Source organism: Ambystoma mexicanum, chromosome 2q (genome assembly GCF_040938575.1).
Source record: "Ambystoma mexicanum isolate Mex_15411 chromosome 2q, UKY_AmexF1_1, whole genome shotgun sequence".
NCBI lineage: Eukaryota > Metazoa > Chordata > Amphibia > Caudata > Ambystomatidae > Ambystoma > Ambystoma mexicanum.
The window spans coordinates 215919131-215938851 of NC_090924.1; the positions used below are offsets into that span (position 1 = coordinate 215919131).

General features: G+C 46.3%; 1 protein-coding gene across 5 annotated transcripts in view; it reads left to right on the top strand.

The window, feature by feature from the left end:
* Positions 1 to 19721, top strand: part of CCP110 (centriolar coiled-coil protein 110) — a 1154773-nt gene that overhangs the window by 79829 nt on the left and 1055223 nt on the right. The window lies entirely within an intron of this gene.

Genomic DNA, 19721 nt, shown 5'->3' on the forward strand with positions numbered 1-19721 from the left:
CCTACAAGAGAATAGATGTATATAAATGCTAAACAAGATAATTCCTAATGTTTCTATTGGAGTACAAAGAGCACTAATTTGCAAATGTAAATGCGTATTAGTAAAGTTAATGATTACCGTACGTAAAAGGGTAAAACAAATGTGTTCCTAGGCGGTTTAGAGGTAGACTTGTGACAATATTGAAGTCCAATAGTAAGCTTGTCAGGTGCTATGGGGGTAGTGGTTTCTCTTGCTCAAAGCGCAAAGATCCAGCTCTCTCCAGACCCTTGCATTGGGTACATCACTGTGGTCTGCTGCAAAATCACCAGAGCCCCAAGTGGCATATAGAGTGCCTTTTGGATTGGAGTTTAGTCTCTGGCATGTAGGGTATTATGAAAATCATGATCTGATATTTAAGCAATGTGTGCCCTTGTATCTTTTCTGCTCCGTTGAATGACTGGTAAAAACAATCATTGACAAAGCCAACAGTTTGGGCTTTTTGTTCAAACTCCTTTACCAAGCATGTATTGTATAAGGAGGTACTCTTAACCATTTATCAGTTGGTGCTATTGAAGGCATGTCCCCAATTATGCATACACACACTTCAGAATAAAGACAACCCGCTCGCGAAATAAGCTAGGAGAGAGCGTTGCAAGATAACCAGGTTTAATTATACCAGATACAAATATCAGCAAAGGACTCTGCTGCTCGAAAGCGCTCTGCCTCTTCAAGTACAAACATCAGCTTATAAGAGGAAAAAAGGGAGCAGGGAGGATAAAATACAGTTATAACGACACACATTTTAAGCTTCATTGATAATGCAGTTCCCGCACCCAAGGTCTTCCCCTGGGGTTTTGATCTTAAATCAATGTTTCCTGGGACTTCGGGTTACACTGGGCATGTGTTGCTGTGGAGGAGAAATATGGTTGTGCCTGCTCAGATCTCTTGTGGGTGTTTAATGGGGATTGGGACCCTGAAGGTTGTGCTCGGACCTGAGAATGCAAAGGTGTAGGGGTGGGGCTGGCTCCGACCTGGCTTGGCGGGAGTTGGAGACCCAATGGCAGTTTAATGGAGATGAATGGACGCAGCGCAGAGCATGGTGTTGTCTTAGGCAAAATACTAGATGTTCGCAACACTGAAAGGACGAGGGGGAAGAGGACTTGTGGGAACAAGGCTCACGCAGAGCCATCATGTTGTGCAAAAATTGGGCCATGTGAACTGTCTGCAAGCAGCAGGAGCCTGCATCTTCTCCCACTAGGGCCTAATATAAAATGGAGTCCAGGGCTCCGTGCTTTTCTAGTGGCAAGCGTCTACATCTAAGTGCTATGGGGCTTTTATATGCAGCCTAATATGCAGTGTGCTCCCCCCTTGTATATCGGATCACTTCGTATGGTGTTCACCGCATTTGGAAGTGCCTAAGGAGGTGGGATAGGCTCATCTCAATCCCAACACTATTTTATGGCCAGGTTTTGCCAATGCTTATCTTATGTTTCAGTCAAAAGGGATTGCATGTGCACTTTGTAACCACGCCTGGCACAATAGAAAAATGCGTATAGCTATTCTAAGGGCTTTCCTGCCTAACGCAACTAAACTAGGTTGCTCGTCATCTTGTCTAAAGTCCAAAGTGAGTCTGTCTTCTGTGCGAAAACTAATCCTTACTGACCCTACCACTTATCCTAAATAACTAAAGAGCAGGAGAATGACTCCCTTCTCATGGGTTTGCTTTGCTAGCAAGTATTTCTCACTACAGGATCTTCAATTAACTTCTCACTATTTCTTGAACCAGTTTGTTGACTTCTTCCAAGGGATTTCACCACGTCCCTTGTTTCAGGTCTGTTTGCTCTCAAGTTCCTCTCTGTAGTCGCTCTGGCCTCTGAATATGTAATTACTGTTCTCTATTGTTGGAAACTTTCTTTTTCATGACACCAATTTGTCAATTTTTGTAGCTCCTTGATTATTACTTTTTTTTCACTGGTTGAATTCTTATTTTCATACTGGGATCTGTGCAATGTACCCCGTGAAACCACCTTACTACATTTTGTAAGCTTTCAATTCACTGAGACAACTAGGTTGAGTTCCTGAACATAACTACAGTGAATCACACAAATCAGTCTTTTTTTAAAATTTATTTTATTTATTTTTGCAATCCAAGGGACGAGTATGCTGCTTCCTGGTGTGATTCTCACTATTCTTAGTAGATGGCCTACTCACTGGGATGAGTAGGCTGAGACCCTTTGTGATTCTTACTCTTAAATGTATTCACATTCACTGGGACTAAGCATTGAAGACACAGAGAGCTGTCCGAAGTGGCTGTGCGTTGTGCAACTTGATGGCACATGGTCCCTCCCGCCAGCCCTCTCTCCTGTCCTGTCGGAAAGCTGTGAGGCCAGAGCTGTGCGCCGAAAGTAGTGCGTCGGCTCATTTTCACCCAGCGGCTCATTTCTTTTGGTTGTCTTCAAGCTGTCAGTTTGTGATGCCTACCGGGTGCTGAATGGATCTCTTGGTTGTCCGGTGGGAGCTGTTTTGGTAATCCTGCCTGCTCTGGCATGACCCTTTTTAGTTGGTGGGGACAAGCTCCAAGGTGGCAACGGCAGGGTAGGCTGACACTTGGTATATTGGTGCTATCCCTCCATATGCTTGTGCCCCACTAGTTAACCTATGTATGTGCAGTTGCTCTTTCCTGCGGCCAGTTGTGGTGTGCTTGTGTTGCAGCCCTTTTTCATGTTGTATCCTCCGCTTTATATTTCTGTACAACATTTTCTCATAAATGGAATTTGTGAAACAGTGTCACTTTTTTTGTGCTCATGCCCGTTACTAGAGCTCACGTTAACAATATGAGATGTAAGCCTGCAGTAAAAGTTTCCAACGCCGTAGTCTAATCTAAACAATTAGTAATCGCTCTCCTTTGGAGCATATTTATTTGCCTACCACTCTTGAGCTTCAGTAGGATAGGTTGTCGAGAGTTTTGGCTTTGAGTGCCAGGAGGAGGCTGCGTCTCCAGGATCGGAAGGCTGTTGTCATTATCGATACTGATGATCCTGAGCAGGGTATCGCTCTATATAAGTGTTGTACTGACTTGGATATGACAGATGTTTCCACAACCATGTCTGTAGGATTTTCAACAAATGTAGCTGATCCTTCTATCTCGGTATGCTCTTCACCTTTTCATCCACGCCAAGTTGATAAAGATAATTCGCAACTTGGTCCCGAGCAGTGGCTTCATGTGAAAACAAATATCATCTGAGATCTTAATTTATGTATCAATGTGACAGAGTTTTGTGTTTGGGTTGATTCCTTAGATAACTGTGTGCAACAGGTCCGGCCGGACAAGTATGATGAGATCTGTCAAGCGGCTTGTCCACTCTAGAGATTGGTCGGTATTGAAGCCAATGTAGACATACTAATGGAGTTCTGGGCTGAGGCTGCCATAGTTGCGGAGGATATATCTTGCCAGACAGAGCTTTCTCCTTTGGTAGATAAATCTGTTAGAACAGTGAGCTTTGACGCCAGCACTGCTGGTGGTATTGAGCAGGCGCTCCCAAGCATCTCTACGTCATGTCTGATCTATCTCTATCAAGTGTTAAACCTGCCATTGTAAAAAACGCACAAGTTGGCAAAGACTGTTTTCCTGTGATTTCTGATAAGACCATCTACTTTTGTCATGGACAGAAGCCACTTTGTGATCACAGATGTTGCAAAAGTGACAGAGTTCGAATCAAAGGAAATGTGCAAAAACTGGGCCGGACATTATAAGATCGTCTGACTTTAGGATTCTGCATAGAGTAGAAATTGCAAATTGGTGCTCTGAGCGATAGGAACTGTGTTCTGGTGGGTTGTGGTGGCAATAATCTGCCTAATTTCTTGAGGCAGATTATTACCACCAATAGGTTTTCCAATCAGAGACGTTTGCTTGATATGTGTTAGCTGTTGTGGGTTGAAAAAACAGCTCTAGCTAACTGATTTATTATTGATTTACTTAACAATACTCCCCTTGATGTACAATACTCCCCTTGATGTACCAGATTTAATGTTGATTGTTGTGTCTTGTCCTGTCTAAGCGCCTCTATGCCTTGGGGCCTTTGTTTCGCGCTATTTAAATGAAATTACATAGCGCTTTGGATTAAAGCATTGTATAAACTTAATAAACATAAAATAAGTAGGCTTATTCGACTCTTTATATTTGCTTCTGTTACTATTATGAAGGATTTTCTTCTGTTGTGTGCCTCGTCCCTCTGGTTTCCAGCTCTCTCCATTACCTGTAATAGAGCTGCATCACCGCCTCAGCACTTGGCTTTGGAGTTCCTTTGTGGTTTGTCAGAATGGCTGTTGCGTCTGCTTTGTCTTCTATCTCCGACACACTTTGCTGTTGTCCTCCCTGTCTGGTCTTGGCATGGAAAGGTGTTGTAATTTCTTCTCCTTCCACCTACCGCCAGGTAAGTATGCTCTGTGTCCAGATGTGGCTCGGGCAATTTGCAGCTATGGCTTCTCTCCTCCGTGCTTGTTTCTAGAATGTCCCTCCAGGGACGGTTATTCTTTTGACAAACTTTCTCGGTTTTGCCTATCGCACAGTGCAGTTCTGGCACTTCTTGATTCCAGCTGCTTGCCTGCGTACAGAACAGCCGTCTCTCCCGGTTACCAGCTTCCCTCCAGTGGTTTGAAACTCCAAGGTCTCTCTCCTTCAGTCTCTAACTCCTGCTTGTTATGACTCTATTCTGGGGCTTCCCCTGCTTGAACTGATAGTCCTTCTTCTCTGTCTGTCATGATCTTTATAACTGCTTGTGGTTTCCTTGTCCCAGTACCTAGGTGGTATTCACACTTCATTCCTCCTGTAGGTGTACTTGTCTCAGTACAAAGTATTTACTTTTGGATGACACATTACAATAGTAAAAACAAGATGTTTCTTCGTATCTTCTGTCCACAACTTTAAGGAATTTCAGGGGAAGGAGGGCTGAGAAGGGAGTGCCTTCTGGGATTTGGAGTCCTTGTCCCAATAGAGAGGAGGGTCTCTCCCTCCGAGATCCCACTTACCGCTACACCTAGGGGGAACATCTCGTAGCAAGCTCACCTCCCTAGTCTCACAAGGAAAGGCCCACCGACTCAAACCCTCCACCCCCAGAGAGAAGTGATCAAATCGCACGACTCGTCAAACCGGATGGTCTGATCTTGTCTCCAGTATATCATTTCTTGTAGTAGTTTTTGTATACTCCTGCTTGCTCATGAAAAGCGCCCTTTTTTTTATAGTGCCTGCTTTGCATTTGTATTGAGTGGCAATATTAGAGGCAGGCAATAGCGCCTTCGAGTGGATTGTGTCCTCCAACATATTCCTCATCTTTGATGTTTTTCCATCCAGCTAAGCTGCTTCGGAAAAAAAATTTCAGCAAAGGGCGCCGTGCGTCGATGTCGATGGTCCCTCGACGGCCTCCGTCGAGGGTGACGTCATCGGGTGTATAAGTAGCACGCGCGGCGCCCGTTTGCCTCAGTTCCATTTTTCCACAGTGTACGTTGCTTCGGAGAATCGGCGCGCCTCGAGTTCTGTGAGGAAATATGTCTTCGTCATCGATGCCGACCACGACCCCGAAATCGGGTTTCAAGAAATTTAAATCGTGCGGCTCAAAAATGTAGATTTCCGATCCGCATCGAATGGTGCCTTGGAGATGGCCACAACATGGAAGCCTGCATGAAGTGTAAATCGATGACGGGGAAAGCCTTACGAGAGAGGAGGGGAAAACTGCAGGTAGGTCGTAAATCCGACCGAAAGGCCTCTAGCGTTGAGTCGAGGTCCCGTGAGGAGAAATCTCCTCGACGCGAAAGGCATTGGTCGGGGTCCCGAAGCGATTCCCATCGCTCGTCGTCTTCGACAAAAGAATCAAAGAAACAACGCCATAGATCCCCCTCCACTTAGTCTTCGGACGAATCCACAAAAATGATGTCCCACAAAACATTCATCATCCGAAGAATGGGAAGCTTTTAGGATGAAAATGTTGGAGGTTTTTGACAAAGCGAAGCCTCGGTCCGCGCCTTCCTTGGAAGCCGGCTGGGAGCACCATCGCTCCTACACTCGCGCGCCCTCGAGCCCGGGTGATCGAAAGAGGAAGGCTAGAGAACCTTCTAGGACGTCGAGCGAAAAAAGCCGCTCGAGTCGACCGCTCGAGGTCACCGACACCGTCCGAGACCGAACACTCCTCGAAGGGTGCCTCGACGCCCTCGAAGTCGGATAATACGTCGAAGTTGTCGACGCCTTTGTCGACATCGACGCTGAAGCCCTCAACGCCGAAACTTCCAACTCGACAAGATCAGCTAGGAAGAGAGAAAGAAAAGGCAAAAGCACCTGGGTTGCATTCAGGACCAGTAGCACTCCTCCTATACCACCCCCAGAGACGGTTTTTAAGCCTTTACCTAGAAAGGAGTTCTTCAAATCCTTGACCTCAATTTTTGAGGAACAAGAAAGATCTGATGAAGAAAATTTTCCCTTTGGCCTTGAATTTGGTACTCCAAATGTTCCTGAATGCCTGATTTCAGAGGAAAGCAGGATGAAGGATTTGGTGGAATCATTACACAATGCAAGTGGTATTGATACATCCCCAGAGAACGAATTTGGTAGACCAGAGCCAGGTGAAAATGCTAATCCATCATATCGTCAGTTAATGACTAAGGTTGTGGATTATTTGGGCTGGGCCAGGCCTACAGCCCAATTTGTCCAAGATGATCTTACAGACATATTGGACCATGGTCCTACTGAAGACCCAATTCTACCTTTCCGTGTGGCCTTAGAAAATAGGGTGGCCAAAATTGGGAGACGCCGGATTCTATTCCTCCAGTGAATAAATCCCTTACCTCAAAATACCGCCCTGCCAGTACCGACCCCAGCTATCTGTCTAAGCATCCCTCTACAGAAAGTTTAGTTATAACGGCAGCCACAGCTTCAAACAAACTTGCGTACCCGTCTATCCCTCCAGACAGGGACGATAAGCGTGTGGATGGCTGGGCAAGGAAGGTATTTTCAGCCGGGAGCATGGCATTAAAATCGGCCAACTCCACCTGTGCCTTGGCAAAGTTTTTGTACACTCTTTGGGAGGGAATGTATTGCAATGGCGGCGGAACACATACCAGAAGGGGAAGAAAGGGAAGGATTGCTAGCCATTGTTAGAGATGGAAAGGAAGCTATGCAGGAATCCCTTGAATCTGGTTTGGACACTGTTTGATAGTGTGAGCAGGTCCATGGCCACTAGCACGGTAATGCGTAGATTTGCATGGTTAAGGAAGTCAGGTTTTGCACCGGACGTGCAGAACCGTCTTCTGAACATGTTCTTTGACGGGTCTCACCTTTTTTGGCAGCAAGGCTGACGAGAGCCTTGAGAGGTTGCAGACCTCAAAGGCCGCTGCCAAATGGTTATGAGCTGCTATCAGGCAACCTCAGTCCTTTTGTGTGACAAGTCAATCTTTGAGGGGACGATCCTATCCTTACTACACCTCATATGGAAAGGCGAGAGGAATGGCCAGTCAAAGGGGCCAAAGAAAGGCCACTCGCGGCGGACGAGCAAGACGTGTGAAGCCAGCTCCAGCTACAGCCTCTTTGCCATCAGCGGCTGCAGCAACCGCCACAAAACCACTTTGAGGACTTGCATCACAAGACCCCTGTAGGAGGCAGGCTGTCAACAACATCTGCAAGAATGGCGAGCCATTTCTTCAGATGTTTGGGCCTTAGAAATAATAGCCCAAGGTTACTGCCTTCCTTTTCTAACGCAACCTCAAAGCAATCCACCAGGGAGACACCTGTTGAAGTCTTTGAATCCGCTCCTACAGCAGGAAGTTCTAACCTGGAGAAAGGTGCTATAGAACCAGTACCTACAGCGGAAAGGAATGGTACTCCCCATATTTCTTGATCCCCAAAAAGGACGTAGGATTGAGACCCATCTTGGACTTAAGAAACTTGAACAAGTTCCTCAGGAAGGACAAGTTCAAGATGGTTACCCTTTCTCAGATCCTTCAGGCCCTTCAACTTCAGGACTGGTTGGTGTCATTGGACCTCCAGGATGCTTATTGTCATGTGCCGATTCATCTCAAGCACAGAAAATACCTGAGGTTCATGGTTGGCGACTCACACTATCAGTTTCGAGTCCTGCCATTCGGATTGACCTCCGCCCGAGGGTCTTCACCAAGTTAATGATAGTGGTAGCAGCGCACCTCAGGAGAGGGGGGATTCATGTCTACCCCTACCGGGACGATTGGTTGATCAGGGCGCGTTCTGCCGAACAAGCACTGGATCATCTGAAAGTCACCTGCCACTTCCTCCACAAACTGGGCTTCTCCCTCAATTTCAAGAAGTCGCAAATGACACCTTCCCAACCGCTTCAGTACATGGGAGCTGTATTAGACACATCCTTTGGAAAGAGCTCGCCTCCCAAGTCGAGGGCTCAAGACATTCTCCAGATGGTTTACAAATTCCAAAATGCCCAAAATCTCCAGGCTTACGACTTTTTAAGGTTGCTCGGCCTCATGGCATCCTGCATCTTCCTGGTGCCAGAGGCACACTTGAGGATGAGATCCCTTCAGTGGGCGTTAAAGACTCAATGGTCCCAGTTCTCGGGTCAAATGACGGATCTTATCCAGATTCCGAACAAGGTTCGACAGGACCTTCTATGGTGGACTTGTACAGAGAACATCCTAAAAGGGGAACCTTTTTGGCAACCATGGCCCGAGATCAGAGTAGTGACGGACGCCTCACTCAAGGGGTGGGGAGCTCACGCCAACGATCTGACAATCAGCGGTCGTTGGTCTCCATCGGGGTCCAAACTACACATCAATCTTTTGGAGCTGAGAGCAATCAGACTAGCGCTGAAGGCTTTCCTGCCATCTGTCAGAGGGAAGAATGTCCTGATAATGACGGACAACATAGTGGCCATGCATTATCTGAACAAAAGAGGAGGTGTAGGGTCACTACCTCTGTGCAGAGAGGCAATGCAACTCTGGTATTGGGCAATTCAAGAAGGAATCTCTTTAACGGCAGTTCACCTAGCCGGGGAAGAGAATATGACAGCAGATGCTCTGAGCAGGCAGAGCACGGTGTCCCACGAATGGGAACTGGCTCAGGAAGTCATTCTAGAGATCTTCGCCCTTTGGGGAACCCCTTAGGTAGACATATTTGCGACCGGTACCAACCGATAGTGCAAAAAGTATTGCTCAAGGGAATTTTCCCCGAGTGGAGCCCTAGGGGATGCGTTCGTGGTGGAGTGGAATTTCCCACTACTGTATGCGTTCCCTCCGATTCTAGTCATTCCTCAGGTCATCAGGAGGTTGAGACGGTTCGGGAGCCGCATGATCCTAATTGCCCCGGATTGGGCCAGGAGAACGTGGTACCCGGACCTTCTAGACATGTCCATCTGCCCTCCAGTACGTCATCCTCAGAGAGAGAACCTTCTCTCTCAAATGGAAGGTCAGGTTATCCACCCAGAGGTCAAAACGCTCAACCTTCATGCTTAGTATCTGAAAGGCTGAGATACAGGGATTGGAACCTTCCAGATGACGTTATGGAGGTGTTGCTTTCGGCAAGAAGGCCAGCGACAAAGTCTCTATACCGTTGCCGTTGGAAAAAGTTTTGCAACTGGTGCAGCGAAAAGAATGTCGATCCTTTTCTATGTTCTATCCCGGAAGTACCATCTTTCCTTCTGACCCTAGTGCATAGAGGTCTGAATATTGGAACAATAAAAGGTTACCTTGCAGCGCTTTCCATCTTCAAGCGCTCGTCGGAAGAATGCTCCTACTTCAAAATTCCTTTGATAATACAATTCTTAAAAGGACTCACTAATGTGTTTCCTCCTCACCCATTTCAAGTACCGATTTGGGATCTCAATTTAGTCTTAAAATTCTTAATGTGTGCTCCTTTTGAACCGTTGCACACGTGCCCATTGAGATTGCTAACATGGAAAACTGCTTTTCTAGTTGCCTTAACATCTGTTAGAAGAGTGAGCGAATTGCAGGCTCTGTCTTCTGGGCCACCCTATACTGTGTTCCATAAGGGCAGAGTTGTTTTGAAGGTCAAACCCTCTTTTTAACCAAAAGTGGTATCGGAGTTTCACTTAAATCAAAAAATTGTGTTACAGACTTTCTATCCTCCACCCCATCCTAGTAAGGAGGAGGAAAGACTCCACAGGTTGGATCCAAAAAGAGCTTTTAGCTTTTATATCTCTAGACTATCTAGGCTTAGATTGGATAACCAACTGTTTATTGGCTACACGGGAAAAAGATTGGGTCAATCAGTAACAAAACAGACCATATCACGTTGGATTGTCCTTTGCATTTCAGAATGCTACAGACTGGCGGGGAAAGACCCACCAGAAGGTTTAAGGGCTCATTCCACCAGGGGCATTGCTTCGTCTACAGCCCTGCAAAGAGGTGTTCCTATAAAGTCCATTTGTGAAGCAGCGACTTGGTCATCGCTGCATACGTTTTCAAAATTCTACAACCTAGATGCTTCCCAATCTAAGGAGTTAAATGTTGGCAGAGCAGTTCTATACTCGGCCATCTAAAAAAAAAAAAAAATCTAATCCCTCCTCCATAAGGATTGTCCTTACTGCTTTGGGAGTCTATCAAAGATGAGGACTACGTTAGAGGACACAATCCACTCGAAGAACAAGTTACTTACAAGCTGGTAACGTTCTTTCGATTGGATGTTCCTCCAACGTTTTCCTCATTGCCCTCCCAACCTACCCCTCTGTAGATTTTTCCCGGGCTATTGCCACTTCAACTCTCGCAAGGCAAAGTACCTCTCTGCAGACAAAGTCTGCATAGTGTAAATCAATAACAAAAGCAGGGGAAAAACAGAACTGAGGCAAACGGGCGCCGCGTGTGCTACTTATACACCCGATGACGTCGCCATCGACGGAGGCCTTTGAGGGACCATCGACTCGACGACAATGATGCACGGCGCCCTCTGCTGAAAAAAAATTCCGAAGCAGCTGAGCTGGATGGAATAACATCAAAGATGAGGAATACGTTGGAGGAACATCCAATCGAAAGAACGTTACCAGTTGGTAAGTCACTTGTTCTTTGGCTGAATATAGCAGAGCACTGTAATCTCGCTCCAGCAGCACCTTAAATGGTTTAAGGTGTTGATTGGATCGCTTGTTATATCGCTCTTAGAAGAAATGTCATTATTCTTTGTGTACTATCCAGGCACTGTATGAAACCAAAGGTCCCTGGGGATCTCTCTCTCAGGTGGCCAGGGCACGGGCATCGCCTTTGGATCCAGACACTGGGAGTGGACCAGTGCAGGAGGATCACCTGGGTGAGGGGTATTCAGGGAGTGGTGGTGAGGTGACCAATGGTGTGAGGCGGTAACCCCTCCGCCCCCTCCCCCACCACCCCTTTTCTGTACACCTCGCCCATCCTATTTTATAGGATTCTCCGATGTCCCAACTCCCCCTTTTCCCCTTTTCTGGGCCGAGGAAGAGGGCGACTGAGAGAAAAGAGGCTACCTCTTGCATATCTCATTGGACATGTCCCGCTAATCGGGTCAGGCAAAGTCATTTGCCTTGAAGTGCATACATCTGATACCAATTAGCTCTCCCCACACAGATAAAAGGCGGAACATAGAGACGCACTCTGAGCTTGGTGGATCACGAGCAAGAGCAGAACTTCGGGGGCGAGGGAAAACCTACTGGAGCATCATGGACTGAGGGACGGGAGCAAAGGGTAGAGAACCCCAGGAGTTCCCTGCAGGATGTCGTTGTCTCCAAAAGGCAAGACACGTGGAGAAGGCCAAATCCCAAACAAGAAGACTGCATTGTGTTTCAAGGACGCCAGCGACGCTCCCGGTTGAACGGCAGAGTTGAGTAGGCGAGGCCAAGCCTGTGGTATTAACCTTGATTCGTGAATGGAAAACTGCAAAGACAAGAAAGAAACTTACACAGCGGGTGAGTTGTCAAGAGACATGAAAGACCTGTGTGTGTTAAGGAAAGATTGAAGTTGCAACAGTATATTGCACAATTGAAGGCTGCACGCGTGTGGATGGGACGCGAAGGAAGGCAGACCTGTGATGAACTTTAAATTACTGATAGCTGTAAAACCAGCGATACTGAGTAGCAGAGTGCTCCGGCGAAAGCAAGTAGCCTACTTGAAAGTCTCTGTGAAAGGTGAAATGTTTTTGTTTGATAAAGTGAATGAACTATAAAAAGCGAAGTGATCAAAATTAACCCTGGGGAAAAAGAGGCCGAGTAAAAAGTTAAACGTTGAACTTTTGTGCTTATGACAATTGAACTACCCAAACCAAGAGACACTGGGGCAAATAACACAAGTGTGAGCTTAAGGGAAAGTCGAAGTGATTGTGCGGAGGTCTACAGTAAAAGCCACGCACATTCGAAAGTCTTCAACATCAGAAAAAGGTGCGAGCCCGACTGAGAGAGACCAGAAGTGTAATAAGTTAGAGGAAGGGAACCCCTAAAGGATGTGAATGATGCTTGGGGAAGGGGACCCCTGTAAGTCTTGTGCTTTGAAATGAACGAGCCCTACTGAGGGAGACCTATGTGAACTTTTTGTGAACTGTTTTGAAAGCTTGAAACAGAGACTTTGACTTGGAAGACCAGGCCGGCCTCGATCCATCTTTTGAACTGCTTTTGTTCTGAGAACCTGAGGCAGAGTGTGTCATCCTGCCTACAGGAGCCACCTTACTCTGTGCTGTCTAAAGTGGGGAGGAGAGCTGACTCCGTTACACTTATTCTGTATATTCTAACACTGATTTTCCTTTGCATACATATTCTCCTTTTCACACTTTTTGTACAAGAGATAGGGCAGGCATTAGGTGTTGTTAGTGTAGGCCACTTTGATTTGACTGACTCAACTGGCACTGTTTATGTGTTATTTGATAGTAGAGACTACTCCCATCCTAGCTATAGGGCAAAGTAGGAGTTTTTCCAAACCCAGAAACTTTAATAAAGGTTTTACAAATTGTACCTTTTTTGTCATACTTGTGATACCATGCCTCCCTTACAGCACCCATGGTAAGTAAGGACACACGGTGTAGTCAGGTAAGTGCAGGATAAGACTGCTTTAATATTCAGAAAATAAGTTACAGGGTAAGTCGGAAAGATATTACAGGAGAACAGTACAGAGGTATCTTTCTAGGGCTCCATCCTGTCTTAACAGTCATCCCTGGAACACACAGCCCTTCAGGTTCCACATTCTACTCTGGATTCCTCCCCCTCAAGAGATGCACTTAGCCACATACTACATACACTTTGGTACCCGAGAGGCCAGATAGGGTTGCTAGTGAAGTGAAACTCCCCTGCAGCAAGGGAATGAACGTCTGATTTGCAATATGGTCACACCCCTGAATAATGACACATACTACACACCACCCTCTTTTACATTCGAACAAGAAAATATAGATGGACAGAAGGAACACACACACACACATCAAATACAGCAATAAGGTTAAACTCCGACATGACGGAGGTCCCACACAGGACCTGGATTTCGCACACATCTCACGACCATAACCACACTCGTCAACCACAAGAAAACAACTCTTTCTGTCCGAGGATGCCACCCTCGGATATGAGCCAGCCACACCCAATCATACCAGTTTTCTCCATCTTTGATCCAAGATAGCTTGAGGTCAGCTATCCACATCTTTGATACCCGAAAACCTGAAACCCACACTAAGTTCACATACAACCTAAAGAAAAATTAAGCGCCTTCCATCTGGGGATGCCACCCCCTCCCCTGAAAACGAGCCTGCCATACTCAAACACGTCCTACTACCTACCAATAATCCCATTCCAAATATCCTGTTATCAATCCACCATCGCCTCGTGGAATATATAAAAGAAAGGATAGAAATAGGAGCTAACACAACACCAGACCATACATTGAACATAAAACACACCAACAATAGAGATACTACGAACCCTAGAGTCAGTATTTTGGTTGAATATAGCAATACAATTTCTCATTTATCCAGTCGGTCCCTTTATCCTCATTTTTGTACCAGTGACTGTTGCTTTAAGTGCCACACAGTACCAGATAAAATCTCATATCCAGTGCTAACGTTTCCTGTATAGGAAATGCCACCGAAAACCATTGCTTTTCAAGTTCACAAACTCACACTCGCATTCCATCACTTCCCCCACACCTCAAGTTCTTATTGCTCTCTACCACATTTCATGATTCCACAACTAAGAGCAGGATACCATCACCTTTACTACATTCCTCCTTTGCTCTCCCACATACTAAGTGCTGGGAGACAGCAAGGACCTTGTCTAAAATCTTCTACATTGCCACCGGATATGCAGTAAGGCACTATTTAATTTTGTTTTGTTCTTACATACATCGTAAGTGCTATAGCAACTACTACAGATTAGTCTAGTTGCTTCCATAAATTTGAATTTAAGATAGAGGTGATCACCCACTACCATAAAATTTAAAAGCATTACCTGAAAGCAGTGGTGGTCAGCCACCACTCTCCAGCAACAATAATATTGAAATTAACAACACATCGTATTCATAAACTATCCTATAGCCGCACAAGAAATGGCCATATTTCACAACATATTTACACTTTTCGCTTTGAGAGATTTTCTTAAGGTACTAAATATGTATGATTTGCGTTTTTGCCGATAAAACCATGTGTGCATAATATAAACTCCATGTTATAGCCTGATTGTGGTTTGCACATCACTGCATTAACTTAAATATATGTAACTATACAGGTTTCTTTTTTACAGTAAATAAAGCACACGTTATTAAAAAACAATCTGAGTGCTTTACTATTGCTTGTTATGTTTCCTTCCAAGATGAAAGCAGTCGTTGCTGTGAATTCAAATTAATCAAACTTACAAGCTACTCTGACTTTTATTGGAAGATAGCATTTCATTTCACCAAACCCCTTCAATAATGTAGCCTGCAATTCCCTAACCTTATTAATCGGCATAAATATTAACATGTGCAGGAGCAGGCTGCCACAAAGCATGGCCGTACTCCCCACATCCATCTGAATGTGAAATGGCAACATGAAATGAATCCAAGGCAGCGGGAAAAACGCTGAAATCCTGTCAGAACTCCCATTATTAACGGCAGACTGACTCTCGAGACCGACCGTATAGGGAATTCTAGGTTGACCCAAGTAGTTTGCTCGCTGTTGCAGCAATTGTCAGTGAGGCTCCATGCACAGAAATATACATCCATTGTATGCTAAACAGGAACTGCGACTGTTCCTATTTCAAAACCGTTCCCATATTTTAAACTATTTATTTTCCTGCTACCCTCAGCTGAACTCCTTCCCAGACGAGCGCCGAACAGAGGGAAAGCGACTTCTTTAAATGAAACACTCTGCACACGTGACACACAGAGAGGTAAGTAATGTGATCAGGCTTGTCAAGTTGTGTAATATGAGGGCCCCTAGCCCAGTTATGTGGGAGGGACTGAGTTGAGGTGCGGGGTGGAAAAAGGGAAGTGACGAAGCAGGACCGGATCCTTAGTTGTAGAGCAATAAAATGATTTGCCAGTCTCCATTATTGTCCCCGACCCTTATCACAGGCTGCGGGCCACCAGAGGCGTGAGTGCGAAGCAGAGGTCCCGCTTCTACACTGGCGGCGACAAAGGTGAACACACCTGTGCGTGTGTACAAAGAAAAGAAAAAGACTCTGGCACGGGCCGGGGCGCACACATTTGCCACACATCGACGCAGCAGCGGTGGTCGAAGGCAGGTCAGCCTGACATGGTAGCTGGCCCCACCCTCAGAAAGGAACATTCGCCTCGGGCAGCACCAGCACACCCTACATCACTGGCGTACCACTGGGTTCATCCGAGAAGGGCAGAACTAGGACCCGCCTGCAGCGGTGAGTGCAGCCACCCACAGAAAAAGCAAATCCGGGCAGGGGCACAGCCTGATCACCCTGCAACTAAAGAGCACTGGTCTATCGTGAGGCAAACCTGGAGGAGGCACGAGGGTCCCTGTTTGACACCTACCTACAACCCTGGAGAAGGGGGGGGCACAGGGTAATTTTCCTTTTCCACTGCAAAAGAGACATGCGCAGACCCACCTGGTCACTCATGAAGTGTCGGACACAGGCCAAAAGGGGGTCTCATTGCCACAAAAGACCAGGAGACGGCCCAGCCATGCCAGAGGAAGACCTCCTGGGCACTGTGTCAATGCGCCCCTCGCAAACATTCCAGGTGGCGCAGAGCATGACCATTCTGTGGCAGGTCGGTGGCATTTGACCTGACTGGCACAAGCAATCTTTGACCAAGGTGGGTCCTGTGGTCGAAAGACTTCAAGGTTTACATAGGGGCAATGGGGTTCATGGACAACTAGAGAACAAAAAAATCTTCTGACCCCGGCAGTGGAGGGCAGCAGTCTGCGACATGTTTTACGAATTGGTAGATGAGGAGAAAGCAACCTTTCAAGAAATCCAAGACGCCCTGGCTACATACTTCGCCGACTTTGAACGTCACATAGTTAAAAAGGAATGTGGGAGCCCCTCTACTGAGAAATACCCTGTTCTATGGAATTTTACATTTTAGCTCACTGCACCCTTCACAGAGGAGAAATATCCATTTGCATATCAATCTTTGTCCCACCCACAAGGGCAGTCCAGCACCAAAATGCTAAGCAAATCTCCTCTGAACATGACATGTTCCACACAAGAGTTGTGGGAGACTATCGACAACTTCGTCCCGAGCCTACGAATTTGCATGAAACATGTGCTTTTCACTGTTTTTCCTATGAGGAGGTGCTCAGATCCCAAGTCATCTCAGGGTGCAAATCCTCCGAATTTCAAGACTACTGCAAAAACGCAGGTGACTAGACAAAATACGGGCTATGGCCAGATCAGACTCTTATCTCCTTACAAGTCCTCAACATGGGGAAATTGAAAATCCCTCCAGCGACCAAGGAACAGGAGTCGTCCAGAAACTATCGCCCATGCGGTAGAGGGGGCAAGGAGGATGGGCATGACGTGTTACCGGTGTGGCTATGAATAACCACATGAAGGCACGTGCACTGCCCTGGGCCGGAAGTGCGTGGCGTGTGAGGACCATTTTCAAGCTGTGTGCAAGAACTCCCCATAACATTCACCACGTGCTTCTCCGCTGACTAGTGGCAAACGGCACGCAAAATACCAAAGGGGAGGAACGCAGAAGCACTTATGACCCCAGAAGACACAAACCCACGGGGGGAGACCCCAACCAATATCACAAAAGGAAATCACACAGATCCTCAGAGAGGAGGAGCGCACACCGCCCACGACGAAACCTCTGGTACATAGCGACAGGCTCCCAGTCAGTGACTCGGCACCCTCCACCGACCAAAGAAAAAGGGGCTACAGATGGGCGTTGAATAACGCAACGGCTAAAGACCACAGAAACCACACTAACTCTATGTCCTCAACACACCCACAGAATTTCTCATTGACACGGGCGACCGTGAACCTTATCTGGGAAGAGACCTACAACAGACTTCCACGGCCCCTAAGGCGAAAGCTATCAACAGTGAATATATACCCTTATGTATCCAACACCCTGCTTCCATGCAAGGGCATCTTTACAATCGATTGTGCACACAAATCGCACACAGCTTGCATTCAACTGCATGTCTTGTCAACAGCAAACAATAGCGGATGCATTCTGAGTTTTAAAACGGCGCTAGACGTGGGTTTGTTGCACATTCTATACCGCTTCATGGCGCATAAGTATAAGCCCCCGGACGGTGAGGCAGTCTAGATGTTCCCAAACCTATTCAAAAGCCTGGGGAAATTGAAGAACTGTAAAGTACGTTTACATATTGACCCCATGGTCAACCCAATAGTCCAGCACTACAGAGGAATCCCCATCAACATACAGAAGCAAGTGGAGGAGGAAATCCTCGGTCTACTGGACCTCCACATCATTGATCGGGCGAGTTGCCTCACACCATGGGTGTACAGCTTAACTGGACTCCTCAGGAGCATAATGCCTTCTCTGCCTGTGGACCTGTTACTTGGGCACTTTTTGGATTCCTTTTCTGTGTAAACAATAGAACTGCTATAACCTCTATTTTTTTGAGAGGTAACTGTATAGCTGTGTACTTTGGTAATCCCTTCCGTCTCACCTGTTTATTTTTTGTGGAGCTCTCCATCCTGCTATTCTACAGGGACGCGTTGGAATGAAGAATAATTAACTTTGGATGGCTGATGTGTTCTATAGATTCTTGCCTTTACAATGTCTTGCTTTCCCAGAATGTGTCTTTGGGTAAGTATCTGGAGAATATACTATAGTCTTTTAGATCTTGTTCCTACGTTGGAGAGATCTCTCTTTCGAATTTTTTCCCTTTTACTTGGAGGTTCTCGGAATTCGGAAAGATTAATGGCTGTGGAATGACTGTGACGTTACTCAGAATGAAGAAACGTTTAACAAATGTAAGTTCGTCTATACGGAGTAACTGCAGCCTTCAGGGAAGGGCGCAGTAACAACTGTGCAGTGAAAACTTTTCAGGTATGTAAACTTATTTAAACGTCTTCGGTTTTATTTCTGTTAAGTTTGTTTGTTAATGAAAATACCTTGCTTGTCTGCAAGTTTTCAGAAAGATGAGGAGAATACCTTTGGAAGATAAGGAGGCTGCGGAAGAAACTTCTGACTGAAGATTCTGCGACTGCGAGCAAGACTGCTGCTTGAAGAAGCTGCGGCAGTGAGAGAACTTCTGACAGGAGATGCTGCCGCTACGAACAAACGCTGCTGACTGAAGAAGCGCTTCGGAAATCTCTCTGGTTCGTTAAGTCATTTCTATAACTATGGAATTCTGTTATTATTTCTGTAAAAACTAATGTCTCTATTTTCTCTCTTGACCGGTTCTGTGAGGAGAGACGCCGGTAGCGTTACCCGCTGTCAGTGGAGCAGACGCGAAGTGAGCGCTCCAGCAGAGGTGGGGGCTTAAGTAGCTCCCTCTGCAATCTTTTTATAGAGAGTGCTACAGGTTACCAATGGATCTTGCGGAGGCCATGTTTAGTGTATGAGACCACTGTAAGCGCTATGAGAGGCTATGGAAGCATATGCTATGAATGATGCGAATGTCATGTTTGCCAGGCTTGCACCCACTTTTGACCTGCTGACTGATGTGTTGTTCCTTGCCTCTCCTGCATGCCTGAATGGGAACTGTGCTCAATGACTGGGATTGTGACAATGGGTCTCCCCCATTGTGCCTGTACCAAAAATGTCGGGCGAGCGGTCTACCCGCCTATGCGTGGTCATGCGCAGACCGAACAAGGCCATCCAAATGGAAAGACGCCAGGCACCCAAGATCGCCAACATGATCCACCTCCTGAATGGTGCCACCGTATTCTCCAAACTGGACCTGAACAAGGGATAGCACCAACTGGAGCTAGCTTTTGAATCCCGCTATTTGTCACGCACATGGGCTTATTTCGCTACAAGAGACTCAATTTTGGTATATCGTCGGCGGTGAAAAACTTTCTGGATTAAATACACCAAATCATAAAACACATACCAAATTGCTTAAACTACAGCAATGGCATTCTTGTTTTCGGCAAAACCATAAATGAACATGACACCCTACATCGAGTCTGTTTGGCCTTAGAAGCAGCAAGAGTAACACTGAACAAAGACCAGTGCGAATTTCGGAAAACTCACACCGACATTTTTGGCATATATTCTCGAAACCGGGGATGCGACCGGACCCGGAGAAGGGGTGACCTTGACCGAGACCTCAAGTCCCACCAGAGTCTCAGATCTAAGATAATTTCTGGGCCTAGCCA